The following is a 19,616-nucleotide window of genomic DNA, read 5'->3' on the forward strand; positions in this document are numbered from 1 at the left end:
CTTGAGGTTAGAGAACATGATAAGCAGGAAGACACAGGCGTCAGGAGCATGAAGCAGCTGGTCACATTGTTTTTACATTCAGGAAGCAAAAATGATGGTGCTCAGTCAACATGATGCTCCTGTCTTATTCAGACCAGGACTCTAGCCAATTGACCTTAGCTACTCACCTTCAGTCCTGAAGCTGTTCAAGGGTGTTAATGAAGCCTCTTTTTTGATGTGCACCAACTTTCTAATTGTGAGACTGGGTACAATGAAAAATTAAATTGTGTGATTGCAACATTTTTTTTTACATTCAAAGGAGAACTCTTTTATTTTTATTAAGGAAAGCTTGGATAAGGCAAGAGAGAAATCAAATTGAACAAATGCCAAATCCTTCAGTACTATGTGGTAAGGCATCTGGGGCCTTACACACAATAATTGTTCTTACAATAATTTGTTCTCTAAAATGCTTGGGAAGCCCTGTAGCACCCATATCTAGCTCCTTTATGAAACATAGGTTTGTTTTTGAGAATGTCTGTCTCTGTATGCAGTTTTCTTGGACAGACAGCCTGTGTTTTGGCATTGTCGACACCTTCTGGTATTAATGCAATTTAGATTTCTTCTTCCCAGCTTCACACAATAGACCTCAGGGTATCCTGTCCATGTCACACATTGCATCACTGCAGCAGCTCAAGGAATCCATGGTAAAACACTCCATGACCCCCTTAATGTTTTATTTTTCTTGATTACAAAACCAGTATCATACAGATGCGATTGCCAAGTTCTGCTGACAGCTCCATATGGATTATGCGTTCCTTGCACCACACTTCCATCTTCCTTTGAGTGTTAACTACAGCCGGGGAAATATTCTAGGGTGTTGTTTAGGGGCATCTACCACTTTCCTGAGTGACATTCTCAGTTCCGACTCACCTATCAAATGTGCTTTTATTAAAACTATATGGAGCCTCTGATGGGTAGTGTTTTGCCACCTGGGACATTTGCTGTTGACCTACTACAGAGTGTAATTTCCCTGTTAAATAGTACTAAGATTGTCACAATTGCAAATGCTTTCAAACTCTGCTTGTCTGCAATGTTAAACTTGATCAAATTATTTTCTTTGCTAAACCGGACCTTTTCCACATCTTTCTGCTACAGATTTTGATATTTTTACTGTAGACAATGATGAAAGCAGAAAGTACCGCTATTCCAGTCCTAATGTTACAATTTTGGCAACATGATCAGATTTGAGATCAATTACAGGCATACTTCCGGCCATGCCTGTGAGGCATTTCTTGAAGATCGAAGAAAAAAAAAAAAGTATTCCCTAAAATGGTAAATACTCTGACAATGGGCCAGATATAAAGCGGTCTGCCTGAACAGCAAGGCTGTTTTTTGCCTGACTACGTGCCCTCATTCTTTGCTGGCATGTGCATTTCCTGTGCTCCTACTTCTGCTGCATGTTGATGCCAGAATACAGCATCATTGGTCTTGTGACATGAAGTTCAGCTCCTTTTAAGAAATACCCTACACTTCAGTTCTGAACTGGAGTAGCTGAGGCATCTAGCTCGATAGATTAAGACACTAGTGAATTTTCTGGTGTGTGAATAGCTCTTACCTGCTTGTGTAGTCTGCATTGTTTAAGACAATATAACAGTCAGTTTTTACCCTAGAGAATCCTGACAAATATATTATGCCATCTTGAAAATTACTCAGTCAAATAAATTTACTCAGTCAAATAAATTAATTCATTATTCATGTATTCATCTTCATTCAATTTCTCATAGAGAGGTAGGGTAGAAAGTTAAAAACACAGTAACAGACCTGTCTTCATCCTTCTAGGACATCCCATTTACTAATCACCCTGATGGAGTGATGCAATCTTTGATGCCAAGTATTCAGTTCCAACTTCAGCATTCTTGAACTGTATGGAAAGGAAAGACCAACAGGTACCTCCAGACTTTGTCCAAGCAGTGCTGATAAAGTGCTCAGAAAATATCCAGAGTTGGAGCCCCAAAATTATGCAGTTCAGAAGTCATTTTCACTGACAGCTAAAGAATGAAAAGACAAGACAAAATTTTGTATATAGCTGGTGACAACCACATTAACACAATAGCATAGCAGAGATCAGACTCAGAAAGCCAAAATGTCTGATCTGTTCTTAGGAGCCAGGACATTTTTTTAAATATTTATTACAGTTTATTTACTTTGTATCCTAGCTGTAGCCCCCTCCCTCAATCCCTCCCAATCCCACCTTTCCTCCCTCATCTCCTTCCTTCTCCTCTCTAAGTCCACTGATGGGAGAGGTGCTCCTCCCTTCCATCTGATCCTAGCTTATCAGATCTCTTCAGGGCTGGCTACAATGTCCTCTTCTGTGGCCTAGCAAGGATGCTCCTCCCTCGGGGAGGGGAGAGGTCAAAGACCCAGCCACTGAGTTCATGTCTGAGACAGTCTGTTTCCCCAAATAAGGAACACACTTGGATACTGAGATGTGATGGGCTATATCTGGTCAGGGGTTCGAGGTTATATCCATTCATGGTCCTTGGTTGGAGAAACAGTCTCCAGATCATACTAACTCTCCTTTCATATGATTCCCTGCATTCTGCCCAAGATTTGGTTATGAGTTGCAGCGTCTGTTTTGATACACTACTGGGAAGAGTCTTTCAGGGGTCCTCTGTGGAGGCTCCTGTCCTGTTACTTGTTTTCTCCTGTTTCCAATATTCATCCTATTTGTTTTTCTAAGTGGGGATTGATCATCTTACCCCAGACCCTCTTTTTTGTTTATCTTCTTTAGATGTACAGATTTTAGTATGTTTTTCCTATCTCATAGGTCTAGTACCCACTTATAAGTGAATATATACCAATGTGTATCTTTCTGCTTCTTAGATACCTCACTCAGGATGATTTTTTTTCTAGGTCCCACAATTTGCCTGCAAATTTCATGATTTCCTTGGTTTTAATTGCTGAGTAGTTTTCCATTGTGTAAAAGTATCACAGTTTCTGTATCCATTCCTCAACAGAAGGACATGGGTTTTTTTTCCAGGTTCTGGCTATTACAAATAAAGCTGCTATGAACATGGTTGAGCAAATGTCCTTGTTGTGTACTTGAGCTTCTTTTGGCTATATGCCTAGGAGTGGTATAGCTGGATCTTGAGGAAGCACTATTTCTAATTGTCTGAGAAAACACCCGATTGATTTTGAAAGTGGTTGTACAAGTTTACATTCCCACCAGCAATGCAGGAGGGTTTGCTATTCTCCACAACCTCTCCAGAATGTGTTGTCACTTGAGTTTTGATCTTAGTCATTCTGATGGTTGTCAGGTGAAATTTCAGGGTCTTTTTGATTTGCAACTCTGATGGCTAAGGGCTTTGAGCATTTCTTTAAGTGTTTCTCTTCCATTCTGTATTCCTCTACAGAGAATTTTCTGTTTACCTCTGTATCCCATTTTTTATTTGGATTGCTTGATTTGTTGCTTTTTAACTTCTTTTGTTCTTTATATTTGGGATATCAGCCCTCTGTCAGATATAGGGTTGGTGAATATCCTTTCCCAGTCTGTAGGCTGTTGTGTTGTTCTGACAATAGTACCTTTTGCTTTACAGAAGCTTTTCAGTTTCATGAGGTCCCATTTATTGATTCTTGCTCTTGGAGCTTGTGCTGTTGGTGTTCTGTTCAAGAAGTTGTTGCCAATGAGTTCTAGGCTCTTCTCCACTTTTTCTTCTAACAGATTGAGTGTATCTGGTTTTATGTTGAGGTCTTTGTTCCACTTGGACTTCAGTTTTGTGCAGGGTGATAAATATCGATCTATTTTCATTTTTTCTCCTTGTAGATATCCAGTCGGACCAGCACCATTTGTTGAAGATGCTGTCTTTTTTCCATTGAATGGTTTTGGCTTCCTTGTCAAAAATCAATGAAAATAAAGGTACAACATACCCAAATTTATGGGACACGTTGAAAGCAGTGGTCAGAGGAGGATTCATAGCACTATGTGCTTCAAGAAGAAATTTGTAATATCACATACAAGCAACTTAATGGCCCGTCTGAAAACCATACAAAATAAAAAAGAAGCAGATACATCTAAGAGAAGCAGACAGCTGGAAATAATCAAATGCAGGGCAGAAATCAATCAATTAGAAACAAATAAAACTATTCAAACAATCAATGAAACAAAACCTGGTTCTTTGAGAAAATCAACAAGATAGACAAACCCTTAGCCAAACTAACTAAAAGGCAGAAAGAATCTATGCAAATCACTAAAATCAGAAATGAAAAGGGACACATAACTGCAGACACTGAGGAAATCCAAACAATCATTAGATCATACTACAAAATCCTATATGCCATAAAATTTGATAATCTAAAAGAAATGGACAATTTTCTTGATAGATTCCATCTACCAAAACTAAGTCAAGATCAGGTAGAAAGACTGAATAGCCCTATATCCTCCATGGAAATTGAAGCACCCTCCAAAAACAAAGCCCTGGGCCAGATGGTTTCAGAGCATAATTCTACAGGACCTTCAAAGAAGTGCTAAATCCAATCCTCCTCAAACTATTCCACAAAATAGAAACAGAAGGAACATTACCAAACTCATTCTATAAAGCCACAGTCACCTTGATACCTAAACCACACGAAGACCCAACAAAAAAAGAGAACTTCAGACCTATATCTCTTATGAATATTGATGCAAAAATACTCTATAAAATACTGGCAAGAAGAATCCAAAAACACATTAAAGATATCATCCACCATGACCAAGTAGGCTTCATCCCAGACATGCAAGGGTGATTCAACATACTGAAACCCATCAATGTAATCTACCATATAAAAAAACTAAAGAAGAAAAACCAGATGATCATCTCCTTACATGCCAAAAAGCATTTGACAAAATCCAACACTGATTCATGTTTAAAGCCTTGGAGAGATCAGGGATACAAGGCACATACCTAAAAATAGCAAAGGCAATATTCAGCAAGCCTATAGCCAACATCAAACTCAATGAAGAGAAACTCAAATCAATCCCACTGAAATCAGGGACACTCTCTCCATATCTCTTCAATATAGTACTGAAGTCCTAGCAATAAGACAACTAAAGGGGATCAAGGGGATACAAATTGGAATGGAAGAGGTCAAAGTTTCATTACTCGCAGATGATATGATAGTATACGTGAGCACCCCAAAAATTCAACCAGGGAACTCCTTCAACTGATAATTACCTTCAGCATAGTGGCTGGATACAAAATTAACTCAAAAAAATCAGAAACGCTCCTGAATACCAAAGACAAAGGGCTGAGAAAGACATTATGGAAACAACTTCCTTCACAATAGCCACTAACAAAATAAATTACCTTGGGGTGACTCTAACCAAGCAAGTAAAATACCTGTTTGAGAAAAACTTCAAGTCTCTGAAAAAAAGTAATTAAAGAAGATATCACAATATGGAAAGATCTCCTGTGCTCATGGATTGGTAGGATTAACATAGTGAAAATGGCTATTCTGCCAAAAGCAATCTACACATTCAATGTAATTCCCATCAAAATACCAACACAATTATTTATAGATCTTGAGAGAAATATGATCAATTTCATATGGAGAAACCAAAAACCCAGAATTTCCAAAATGATCCTGTAGAACAACAGATCATCTTGAGGCATCTCCATCCCTGATCGAAAGCTGTCCTACAGAGCAATAGTATTGAAAACTTCATGGTGATGGACACTCAACCAAAGTCCATGAGAGGATAAAACCTAGAACCTCTGCTCGGATGTGACCCGTGATAGCTCAGTAATCAATTGGTTTCCCATAGTAACGGAAACAAGGACTATTTCTAACAGGAACTCAATGACTGGCTCTTTGACCTCCCCACCTCCCAAGGGAGGAGCAGTACTGTTAGGCCACAGAGGAGGACTTTGCAGCCAGTCTTGAAAATACCTGACAAAAGGGAGTCATATGAAAGGGGAGGAGGTCCTCCCGTACTAGTGGACTTGGAAAGGGGCAGGGAGGAGATGAGGGAGGGAGGGTGGGATTGGGGAGTGAATGAGGGATACAGCTGGGATACAGAATTAACAAAATGTAACTAATGAGATAAATAAAATTATGGGAAAAAAAGAAAAAAAAACAATATAAAAAATAAATAAATGCTTTACTTTAGTTTACTGTTTAAAAAAAAAAACTTCATGGTATTGACATAGAGACGAAGTGGTAGATCAATGGAACAGAATTGAACACCCAGAAATAAGCCCACACACCTAAAGATAATTGATTTTTGACAAATGGAGGTCAAAATGGATGTCTACATGCAGAAAAACGAAAATAAATCCATATTTATCACCCTGCACAAAACTAATGTCTAAGTGGATTAAAGATCCGGGACTTTCAAAGTTCTCTCCTATGATGGGGTTGGTCAACTGAAAGAATGTGTACTTGATTAGCCAAGTGCTTTTGTGTAACACATCCTGATCCTGCCTTGAACTTTTTGAACCAGTCCATGAGCAGGAACCTGTTGGTAGGACACAAAATTATGAGGCTTTTTTTTTTTTTTCAGTTGCCAAGCTTTTCACTAAAGTCAAGAGGGTAAGGAAGAAGCAGCCATATTGGAAATTTGCCTTCTTTAGTATATACACATATCCCCTCCCCTAACCTAGTTTCTCATGGGCACTTCATGCGGGTCTGTCAAATACCATGAAAACTCTCAGGTGATATATTCCCCCACCAACTGATGTTGGAGAAATCTTTTTTCCCCGCACCGGGGATGAATTTACCTGCACCCTCTTCCTAGCTTCCACTGGTGTTTCTCCTCATATCCTTCCAAAGGCTTTAAGTCACCCTTAGGTTAAATTTAGAAGTCAGAATTTAAGCTTACTCCCAGATTATTGGTCCCATTTTAAACAAACGGTTCTCTCTGAAGTATGCCTGGCCACTGCTTCCACTGTGATGGTAAAAGGAAGGACTTCCACTGGAGATAAGACTAATGATATCTCCAGGCTTGTGAAGAGCGTATGACTGCCAATATTTTAGTGCAGAGCTCACATTGCTGACATTTGTAGGAGAATTCTACTTTCTTTCACAGGGAAGCAGATCTCTGGATTCGTATTCCGCATGGCTCATGACTTTACAATATGTACCTATATTCTTCTCTACACTATTTTGGTAGCTTATCACTATCTTTGGCTAATTTAGCAAAGTTTTCCTTTTTTTCTTCTTGTTCTGACTCTTGTTCACCAGATGCCACAAAATCAATTTCTACCCAATCAAGTTATCCAGCCCTCTTCGTGACTTATTTTGAAAAGGACAAATTTATAAACTTTCAATCTCATTATGATTTTATTTATATGTTGCATAAATAATGACATGTTGCAAAGTTTAGTACAGATGTAGACTGTGCAAACAGCAAGAATATTGTTATTCTAATAAAAAGTGAGTGATAAAATGTTGAACTTAAAAGTTTCAGAACATGTTTTTATGAATGTATGGATATTCTTATAAAAATCTTTATACATTTTCCATATAATAATTTTAATTATGTGTATGTATGTGTTTTAATTATCAACTTATCAATTATCTATACTCAGACACTGAAAATAAACCAAATAATCTTAACCATTGAACATCATAATTCTAATTTATAAATTGTTTTTTAAGAGTCATTTCCTGTGACATGAAACATGTATAGCTTTAAAATGACTGACCTACTTCAACAGTGATGGCGAATATTCAGCTTTTTATAAGTGTAGTCAATTTAAACTCATTTTTTATCAGCATTTATCTGACAGTGTCAACTCAATTTTTCAAAATTCCATATACCCAAAAGGCAAACATTTCCCATCATATTTGGAATCCTAAACTTTCTTACTGCTGGGACTAAGAAAGTACAATCCATTTTAACCTTTCCCTTGTACCATTCTTAAATAGAAACATCTCATTTATGGAAGCCCACGGTCTCCTTGTGAATTCTGTTTTGACTTCCTAGTTTTATTTCTAATTTGAATTGTGCATTAAATTAGTTTCAAAGGGTCTGTTTGATGTTTAATAGCCATACTAATCTAGGCAGAAAAGAGGGCTTTATTTTTGGTTTAAATTTAACACATATACATACATAGACACACACACACAGACACACACACACACACACACACACACTTTGGACTGTGTTACCCAAAACTGTGAAGTTATTGTGATAAATAATGTCAAAATTAAAATTTTTGTTATTTATATTCAGAATGTTTGAAACTTAGTCTATATAAGTTGAAACCCAGTGTCTCCTCTGATTTCTAATGTTCATAACAACATTCTCTAAACCATTTTCTACATCACAGTAAGAAAAGGCTACTTCTGTTACGAACTGGGAATATTAAGGGCAGCAGTTATGAGCATCTCTTGAATGTCCAATGCAATATTAGCAATTATTACTTCCATTTTGGAGAGAAATAAAGGGGTGTATTATAGATATAATGGTGTGTGTGTGAGAGACAGAGGAGAGAGAGAGAGAGAGATTTTCTTTAAACATGACATTCAAATAATGCATTATAGTGAATGTCTGCATATGGCGTTGGATAACCAAACTTTTCTTTCTACAGTCATGAGAAGACAATAATGAAGTTCCTGGAAGGAAAAAATTTAAATAATAAATGTCTAAATAAAGCTTTTGATTCTTTATTTGAACAGGGCGGTTACAGCTATATCGTAAGGTTTCTAACTGTTTCTAACTTTTTGAAGACAAATTATATTGATTTTATATTGCAGGATTAACTTTTATTCCACCAACAGCATGTAGGTTTTCCTATTACTTTCTATCCTCATCAACATCCCATTACTTGTTTTTTTGATGATTGCTATTTGAACGTAAGTAAGATGGACCCTCATATCACTATTCAAAATTCAAGTCATGAAATTAGTCTAGATGGCTATCACTGGACATGTAGATAGAGAATATTCTGTAAGTACATACAATATATGTTATATATTCATTAAAAGGGAAAATAGTCTTGTCATTTGCAAAAAAAAAAAAAACTGCAATGAAACATCAATTATCATGTGAAGCCAGATTCATAAGAACAGGACATATATGCTATGCTTTCCTTTCAAGTGTAGAACCAGAAGGAAAAGAAAACAACATATAAAAAAGCCACAAAATTAGAGTGGATAATATGAAATAATAATAAAGGTGGTTTTGTATTTAATTTTCAGTTGTTCGTACTCCCCAAACAATGTAGCTTATGGCTACTGCCCTTGCTTTATTGCGAGAACTCGAAGGCAAAATCCTGCTTACTGGTGAAGATATCATTTATTTCATACTCTGGATTTGGATGAATTTAAACAAGCACAATAGAGAGGCTTCGTCCCGTAGGACCAGACCTTACAAAATGGTGTAAAATATATCTTATAGTGTTGCACAACATGCCACAGGAGAATCACAATAAATACGTCTACACATTTGTCACATCTGTAAACCACAACAGTGAAGAGCATGAAAAGATACACCAGCAAGTGTCTTGGTGGCCCTTACGTGCTGAGAGTAACCAACAGCTCTGCTGCTGAATTTAATACCCTCTCATGAAAGGAATTCATGCCAGGTACTGCAGACTTAGCCAACTACCCCTGTCTGAAGAGGTCATAACCCCTGAGGAGTACTTATTACTTCTGTTTTCCTAAACCGATATAAATTGTACCTGTAGACTAAATACTTATTCTTATCCCCATAGGTAAATGTGGAACTCTCATCCCTCAACAAAGAAGATTACTCATGAAACCACTGGGAACTATTACAGAAATCCACAACTGGTGAAGATAAATAATAAGTGACTATTGCAGGACAAATTATAACAAATCAACTGGCAGTTCAACCCCTACACTCAAAATTCAGGAACGATTGCAGATTATATAGGAAAAAAATTGTAAAGTTCGGAAGACCAGAACCTCTGGTGTAAAGTAATACCTTCTAGACATGGAACAGAAGCAGCATCAATGATATTTAAACAGTATGATTGGTTGAAGCATGTCTCTTACCCAGCATTAGTGGAAGAGATTGCAGTCATTCCTGAGATGACTTGATGACATGTTGGGTTGGGTTGGTAGGGAGGTAGAGGCTGCCCCTTTCTGAGGAGAAGGGTAATGAGGATAGACAGAAAAGAGTGGGAGGGTGAGACTTGGAAGAGAGGAAGGAAGGGGCTATGATCTGGATTAAAGTAAATAAAAAACACACATATACAAATATATGCGTGTGTGTGAATATATATATTAGAGACAGCCTACAATTGGAAAACACCAGTTGATGAGGTAATCACATGCATCTTTTCCATTGATAAAATGCTACAGGAAATCAATGGCTATTGAAAGAGATAGAATCCATTTTCTCCAGAGAAGAGTCCATTCTGAGGTTGTCCACTTCCAAGTGGTCAGCCATAAACAGATGAAGAGATGAGCAGCAGTAACCGGACTCTGTAAGTTGTATGTTTGTGTGGGGGGGGAGGCACAAGTCTATGTGCATGTGAGGGTGTGATAATGATAATTAAGAAGAGGAAATGAAATTTGGAGGATATATGAGAAGTTGGAGGGAGGAAAGAGGTAAAATATATGTTAATATGTATAAAATTCTAAAAATATATAACGGTTGAATAAGAAAGAATGATTGTGAATGGAATAAAAACAAATTGCAATGAGTATGAGAGGTAAATTAAAATACCATTTACATGCATACAGAAAATGCCATAATGAAATATTATGAATTTGGAGCATATACGCTAAAAATGTTCCACCATTCAAAGAGGATATTTGCTCAAATATATTCACAGCAGCTGTATTTGTAATAGCCAGAATCAGGAAAAAACCTAGCTGTTCTTCAACCAAGAAATGGATACAGAAATTATAGTACATTTACATAATGAAATACTACTCAGCAATTAAAAAAAAAAGGAAAACATGAAATTTTTAGACAAATGGATAGAAATTGAAAATACCTGTGTGAGCTATCCCTAAAGCAGAAAGATGCTCGTGGTATATACTCACTAATAAGTGGCTATTAGCCATATAATGCAGAATAAACTAGCATCTTTAATCCTAAAGAAGCTAAGCAAGAAGGAAGACTCTAGGGAAGCTGCTTACTCCTCATTCAGAAGGGCAAACAGTAGACATCAAAAGTAGGAGAAGACAGGGAACAGGACAGGAGCCTGTAACAGAGGGCCTCTGAAAGACTCTACCCAGCAGGGTATTGAAGCAAATGCTGAGACTCATAGCCACACTTTGGGCAGAGTTCAGGGAGTTTTATGGAAGAAGGTGGAGATAGAAAGACTCAGAGGGGGCAGGAGCTCCACAAAGCTAACAAATCCTGGCTCAGGGGGAAGGGGCAGTCTATGGCCCAAAATATTGGCTGCCTATCAATGGACTAGGGGAGGGGGATAAAGGGAAAGAAAGAGGGAGGGAGGGACCACGAGGAGATGAAGAGGGGGGCTACAGCAGAAATACAAAGTGAATAAAGTATAATAAATAATTAAAAAAGAAAAGAAAAAAGTATTTTATAATTAAGTAAAATAAAAAACAGACATATCCTTTCAAAAACTCTGCAGATAAAGTGAAAAACAATAAACAAAAGTTCAACTCAGCACAATAACAAAATAAAGGGACCTAAATAAAAGGCAGCAGACAATAACTAGTAGGTGATGTTAAGTTTTTTATAACTTGGATGCTAAAATAAAATTTAACACTAAAACAAGATTTCTGAATTACCTAATAATTATTGTATAGTAAAACAAAATTTATAGTGCTATAAACAATTAAAATGTCACATTACTAAACATATATATCTATGTTCATATATATGTTTATACATAAGTAAAGTTTTACAAATTTTACTGAGTGATATTTTCCATCTATATACCTGTATTAGAGACTAAAGGATAAATCAGTGTAACACTTTGACATAAGACCTGCCTCTCAATTCTTCTCAAAGCACCAGATTTGTCAGATTAAAAACATGGATAGTTTTAAAAACTGATTAATATTCTTTTGATGAACTCACTCAGCGTTTTACTCCATAGATCTAAATTTAAAAAGCTATTTCAATATTTTAGTTATCTGAATTAACTGGTAAAATTTCCTTTTTTAGCCATGATTATTTTATTTCTCTGTTTTAACATATTCTTATTTTACTATAAATTAAATTACTTGGTCAGTATTTGACTAAATTAAAGAAATTGAATAAATTTAATTGCTGTTGTCAAATGAACTTACACTTATATCTTATCATTTTGTCTTGACCTTCATTGTATTTGGGTATTATTTTTTCCGCATATGTTTGTGTAGGCAGAGTAGCACCTTCCCATCCTCAAAATGTCTACTTTCAGGACCAATGATATAACAAAGTTTTACATTATATATCTAGCTCATGTGTGATTCTAGGCTCAAACCTCAATATATCCAAAAAGTAAAAATGTTTATTTTCTAATTCCTGACCTCTGTGAGCATCTAACACTTTGTGGGAGAAGAATCCATTAATGAGATTAAATGCAGAAATTTGAGATATGGTGATTTGGTTAGTATATTTGGGTATCATTGAGACCATTTATTTTACCAACAAATTCTTTTTTAATGTAATTTTTTGTTTATTACAATTTATTCACTTTGTTTCCCAGCTATAGTCCCCACCCTAGGTGCCTCCCAATCAAACCCTTCCTCCTTCCCTAATTCCTCCTATGACCCTTCCCCAGTCCACTGATAAGGGAGGACCTCCTCCCCTTACATCTGAACCTAGCCTATCATATCTCATCAGGACTATCTTTTACAGTCTTCTTTTGTGGCCCGGTAAGGTTGCCCCCCACACTTAAGGGGGAGGTGATCAAGAGCCATCCACTTAGCTCATATTAGAGACAGCCCCTGTTCAACTTATTAGTTATCCCCTTGAGACTGAGCTACCACGAGCTACTTCTGTGCAGGGGTTCTAGGTTATCTCTATGCACAATTGGTGGTTGGAGTATCAGTCTCAGAAAAGTCCCCTGGGCCCAGATTTTTAGGTTCTATTGTTATCCTTAGCCAACATAATTCAAACAGGGAGGTAGAAGAGGATCACCAAGGGATAGTTTGAAATAAAGAATAAAGTTCACCCAAATGTAAAATAACGGGTGAAAACCATAATAGAAGAACACAGACAAGGAGTTACACACTCTTCTAGACAGTGATAAAAATAAGGAATAACAATAAACAACTTCTCTCTCAAAGTAGGAGAAAAGCATTCCTGACATCACCTTAATTTTAGTCCGTTGAGACTTGCAAGACTTCTTTGATCTTCAGATCTGTAACGTAGTAAATTTATGCTGTTCTTTTTTAATTTTTATTTAACGTTTATTAATTACACTTTATTCATTTTGTATCCTCCCATAAGCCCCTCCCTCCTCCCCTCCCGATCCCACCCTCCCTCCCCTTTCTGCATGCATGCCCCTCCCCAAGTCCACTGATAGGGGAGGTCCTCCTCTCCTTCTCTCTGATCTTAGTCTGTCAGTTCTCATCAGAAGTGACTTTGGGTTTGGTCGGACTTTGTTATGGCAGCAGTAGGGAATTAATGCACACAAGGCTGCACAATTTCCTCATTTATCTTTATCTATTCGCCACTACTGTCTCCAAGAAAACTGTGCTTTATTCTAGCAAAGTCAAATGGCTCGATTTTTCCAAATAAACAATATCAGTGTTTCACCTTAAACCAGAAAAATGTCTAAGATCAAAAACTCAAGTGGCAACACATGCTGGACAGGATATGGAGAAAGGGGAACCTTCCTGCATTGCTTGTGGGAATGTAAACTGGCAAAACCACTTTGTAAATCATTCTGGAGCTTTCTCAAAATTTAGGAATAGGGCTATACCTCAAGATCCAGCTTTCCTCCTAGGCATATATCCAAAAGATGCTCAAGTATACAACAAGGACATTTGCTCAACCATGTTCATAGCAGCTTTGTTCATAATAGCCTGAACTTGAAAACAACCCAGATGTCCCTCAAATGAGGAATTAATACAGAAATTATGATAGATTTACACAATGGAATACTACTCAGCTATTAAAAACAAGGAAATCATGAAATTTGCAGGCAAATGGCAGGATCCAGAAAAGATTATCTTGAGTGAGGTATCCCAGAAAAAGAAAGACACATATGTCATATACTCATTTATAAGTGGATATTAGACATACAGTATAGGATAAACATACTGAAATATGTACACCTAAAGAAGCTAAGCAAGAAATAAGACCTTGGGTAAAAAGATCAATCCTCATTCAGAAAGGCAAATGAGATGGACATCAGAAGAGGAAGTAAACAAGTAACAGGACAGGAGCCTACCACAGAGGTCTCTGAAAGACTCTACCCGGCATGGTATCAAAGCAGGTGCTGCGACTCATAGTCAAACATTGGGCAGAATACAGGGAATCTTATGAAAGAAGGGGGAGATGAAAGACCTGGAGAGGACAAGAGTTCCACAAACAGAGCAACAGAACCAAAATATCTGGGCCCAGGGGTCTTTTCTGAGACTGTTATTCCAATCAAGGACAATTCTTGGAGATAATCTAGAACCCCTGCACAGATGTAGCCCATGGCATCTCAGGCTCCAAGTGAGTTTCTTATTAAGGAAAACATGGCCTGTGTCTGACATGAACTCAGTGGCTGGCTATTTGATCACCTCCCCCTGACTGGGAAGAAGCCTTACAAGCACACAAAGTTAGACAATGCAGCCAGTCCTGATGAGACCTCATGGGCTAGGGTCAGAGAGAATTGGAGGAGGACCTTCCTTATCAGTGGACTGGGAGAGGGACATTGGAAGAACAAAGAAAGGGAGGGTAGAGTTGGGAGGAGATGAGAAGGGCACTACAGCTGGGATACAAATTGAATAAACTAATTTATAAAAAAATAGATAAATTAAAAAGTGTTTTTCAACTCTTCAAGTATAGAAATTCTCAATTTTAATATATAAGCAGGTAAGGTGCCTCCTACATTTGGGTTCTGGAATACATGGTAGCTCTTAGTAGCATCATTTTTTCAAGCTCATTATTTCAATTCACAAACTTCTAAATATATTTTAAAACATGAAATACATGGTGTAACTTATATGAAAAAATATGCAGAGCTTCATTCTATATTTCAGTTTATCTCCCAAAGAAAATTTGATTTGTGATATTAATTATATAAATTGAAATGTATAGTTTTATATTTCCCACACTCTGTTTTATGCCATGAACTGAAACCTTCCTATGAGTTTGACACTTCCACATAAAATCCAACAAAGTTTTCATATAAGTCTTTTACTTTGAAACACTTTTCTTCCATATAACTTTGGAATCTTGATGCTAGTTTCTTATTTTTACTTTCATTATGTTTGTTCTTAGTAACAGATCCAGAAACTTTTACAGCTTAAATACTTGCTGTCATAAACTGTGTTGATTATATTTTGACATTTAAACTATATGATTTAGATGAACATTTTTTCCATTCTGATTAAACCTGTGAATGTTCATAATTTTCAGTTTTTATTACGCAATTTGGAGTTCTGAATATATTAAGCGTTAGGAAGAAGATGGCAGTGATTTTTGTTGAAATAAGGATGCTGATTTAAATCTGACTTTTTATTCTTACCCTGACAGTGTCAAAGCATGTTTTTGGCATTTCTAAGTGTTGCATTGTAACAAAAATAAATTCTAGTCTAAAGTTCATTTTTAGTTCCCTTGATTGCTATCACTTTAGTTTTTGATGTTTAAAAGAAGCTTTAAGAAACTTCTTGACCTTAGTAATTTTTTCCATCTATATTCACATTTCTATGATAAATTGTTGAGTTTTTAAATAGTTTGCTTTGAAAGCAAAATATATAAACAATAAAAATAAACATAAACCTGGGTCATGAAATTTCAGGACTGATGGAAGATCATTATAAACTGCTGATAGTCCCAGTTGTGGAGCCCATAATACATCCTCAGCCTTGTCACATTGTCCAACATCATTAGGTGAAACTGTGGCAGCTGTGGCCGTATTCACCACAGATTTCCTTCTGCGCACGCACTGTGCAGTCAGCTCACTACCATCCCAAGTGTCAGTTTATCCTCTTCTAATCAAAGAACATAAGATAATATGCCACTCTGAAAAGAGAAATAAGGCACTATTCTACTTATTCTCTTGTTTGTTTGTGTTTGTTTTGTTTTTTTTATTTTATTTTATTTTGAGTCAGGATTTCTCTGTTGTCTCTTCATTCTTTAATTGTCAACATCATTGAAATTTTCCATGATGAAGATATCGTCATCAATATAGGCCCAGGTAAATAAAATTGATGATCGGAAATACATTGGATAATCTGTGCAACTATCTAAATTCTATGCTGGATTCATTCTTTTGGTGTCAGAGTTCATGAGCTGTTTTTTTTTTTTTTCTTTTTTTCTTTTTTTGTAGCATTTTGATCAACATATCATTTTGATCAAACTTAGGATCTTTGTTTCCTGTTGTAGAATATAGTAAGTTTTTGGTACTTAGATATGCATCTATTTAACGACAGGATAACTTCTACAAATGATATTTAACAGCTTTGTGGTTTATAAATGCTGGGATATGAATTGCCACAGGAAATTATGAAGAAATCATCATGGAAAAATATCAAGTGTATGTATAGTAAAAAAAATAGCATCATTTAGAATTTCAGCTCGTTATAGGCCTTGATGAGTAAAGAAAGTACTTCTTTTTTTTTTTTTGATATTCAGTCAGTTTATTAATGGTTCACATCTGTTTGCTGGTTCATATCTTCTTGCCTGGTTCAAAGGAAAATGATGACCATATCTGCTCATCACAATAATGCCTACTTGGTAAACATCAAGATTATGCTCAGTGCTTCATTTATTTGTGGAGCCCTAAGCCCTGTGTCTCAGTCAAAGCTCCATTTGTGCCTTTCTAGTTGAATGCCAGCAAAATAAAAAAAAAAAACAAACATTTGAGTGGAATCTTCTGATATCAGAACATATTTCACACCTGATGGCTTCTCCACTCCTGGGAGCACCCGTCCCAGTCTTGATGGGAACTGCCTCAGACACAAAATGACTACCTGTCCCCAAGTGATCAGTCTAGAGTCAGGCTGCCTGACAGTTCTGTCCACATGACTAGGCTAAACCAGTTTAATTTGCTTTGGTTTTATGGGTATTTTCTGGTTGGAGCTAGCCAAGGTGAACCAAACAGCAGATTGAGTTTCTTCTCCAGTGCCAAGCACGTTGTACTGCTTTGATGCAGAGAACTGAAAGGAAGCTGTGACCCCAAGCACAGCGGGGGCTTGGAGGGTAAACCGCCCTGGAAATCGCCCGATAGCAGTCTGTGTTTTCTTTTTTTTTTCTTTTTTTTTTTTTTTTTTTTTTTTTTTTTTTCAATGCAGTTTATTCAGGAACATTGAACAATCCTCGGACCCCGGGGAAAGCCAGCCCACAGCTTAAATAGCCTCTGAGTAGCCAACCCAGGCGTGCCACGGGGGCAATGCAGATAGGTCCACATACATGGAAGCAAGCCAGATCCTCAGCCTTAGCCAAATGTGGAATTGTTCATGACAGAGAGCACTCACCATCGGGAAGGTGGAAGGCGGAAACCAGCTCCATCTTTAAGGCATAGCATTCCGCAGTACTTCTTTTTTTATGTCGTTCCCATATACTGTTACCATCTTTCTTACTTTTTCCTGTCAGATTGTACTGAGTCAGCTCTATTAACTGGTGTTAAGTGTTCTAATTTTGTATTTCTCAATTATTGTGGCCCTCAAGAGAAGCTTTCTCTTGTAGCTCAAAGGAAAAACTAAGCAAAAGCCAAGATGCTTCATATGAGAATGTCCGGAAAGAACCACACACCCGTGCAGTTCATGCCCACGCCCATTATTTCAGATTTCCTGCCTCACCTTCATGCCATGGTAAAGCTGCTGCTCACAGCTCCATTTTTTTTCTCCACATCTTTTCTTTTGGTTTTCAGCCATTTGTGGTCACATGTATCTCTAAAATGTCAGCTTTGTCATCAGAATTGGAGGTGTGAGAGGTCAGTGAAGGCTATTCTTGATCATTCTGGGCTCACATTTGTCAGTTCTAGTCTTCTGATGGAACTATACTCTTTACCCCTAGCAGAAGAAATGTCTAGAATTAATTGTACAACCTACATCTAAAACTTTGCAACTTCAAAACTTTTGTATAAATCCTCCACTGTGCAAGTCCCCGTGGCTTTCTTTCAGTGATAAAACCCTGCAAATTACATTCACTATTTTGAAATTTTAATGTAATTTTGTTCCATGTTGAGTATTAAAGTTGTGTTAGAGACAGATGAGAGCTTAAGTTAAAATAATAAAAAACTGTAAAGATATACTGCCAAAAGACTTAAAAACTTATAGAACTAAAAGATTCATTTCAAATTCAAATACAAGCAATTGACAACATATAGTTCCTCATTTCTATAGAATAATATCTAATTTAACATTTTTCCAAGCAGAAGTGTTAACATCCAAAACTGAAAGAGAAACAGCATGGCCAAAGTTAAAAAAAAAAAAAAAAAAAGAAAGAAACACAATCAAACAAACACCTCGTAATCCAGACTGTGTGACTCTGTTAAAGTTCTTAGTAGATGTGAACATTTGCTTTGTTTACCTCAGTTTTGAAATTTTAGGAGTAGAGTTCATTCAGTAGCACTTGCATTAGGGACATTTGTTCTTTAAATAGAAAGATTAAGTCTACTATGTTAATAAAATGGTAGAAATTGCATGTGCAATGTAAACATAGATGACTCTGTTTAAAATAAAGTCAAATTTAAAAGCTAATTAGATATCTAATTAATGTAAAATTGAAGCTGAAAATACACATTAAATTTTGAGTATGTCAGAAAGGAAATGACTAATGTTAAAAAAAAGAGTAGATGGATTGACCAATTGGGGTGATAGATCTTCATTGTTAACCTGATTAGATTGAGATGCCTGTGATTACGTTTCCAAAAATAACTAGCTAAGAAGGCCCACAAAGGACATAACTAGCTAAGAGAAGCACTCCGTCCTAGGCTTGGGGCTTGGATAGACTACGAGGATAAAACCATATTGGTTTAAGGGTCTCATGCCTCCTCCTCCCCATCACCTTGTTGGTCACTATGAAATGACCTGTTCTTCTCCATCTTATTTTCACTAACATACTGAACTAAAATCCCCCTGATTAAGGCCCAAAGTAACCTTTGCTCCTTAAAACTGCTTTTTCTCAAATATTTTGATTCTGAATATCTGGGCAAAGGGGTCTTTTCTGAGACTCATACTCCAACCAAGGACCATTCATGGATATAACCTAGTACCCCTGCACAGATGTAGCCCATGGCAGTTAAGTGTCCAATTGGGTTCCATAGTAATGGGAAGAGGGACAGCCTCTGACATGAATTGATTGGCCTGCTCTTTGATCACCTCCCCCTGAATGGAGAGCAGCCTTACCAGGCCACAGAGGAAGACAATGCAGCTACTCCTGATGAGACCTGATAGACTAGGATCAGAAGGAAGGGGAAGAAGACCTCCCCTATTAGTGGACTTAGAGAGGGGCATGGGTGGAGAAAAGGGAGGGAGGGATGGTGGGATTGGAAGGGAAGGAGGGAGGGAGCTACAGGTGAGAAAAAAAGTGAATAAACTGTAATTAATAAGAATAATAA

Source organism: Meriones unguiculatus, chromosome 16 (genome assembly GCF_030254825.1).
Source record: "Meriones unguiculatus strain TT.TT164.6M chromosome 16, Bangor_MerUng_6.1, whole genome shotgun sequence".
NCBI lineage: Eukaryota > Metazoa > Chordata > Mammalia > Rodentia > Muridae > Meriones > Meriones unguiculatus.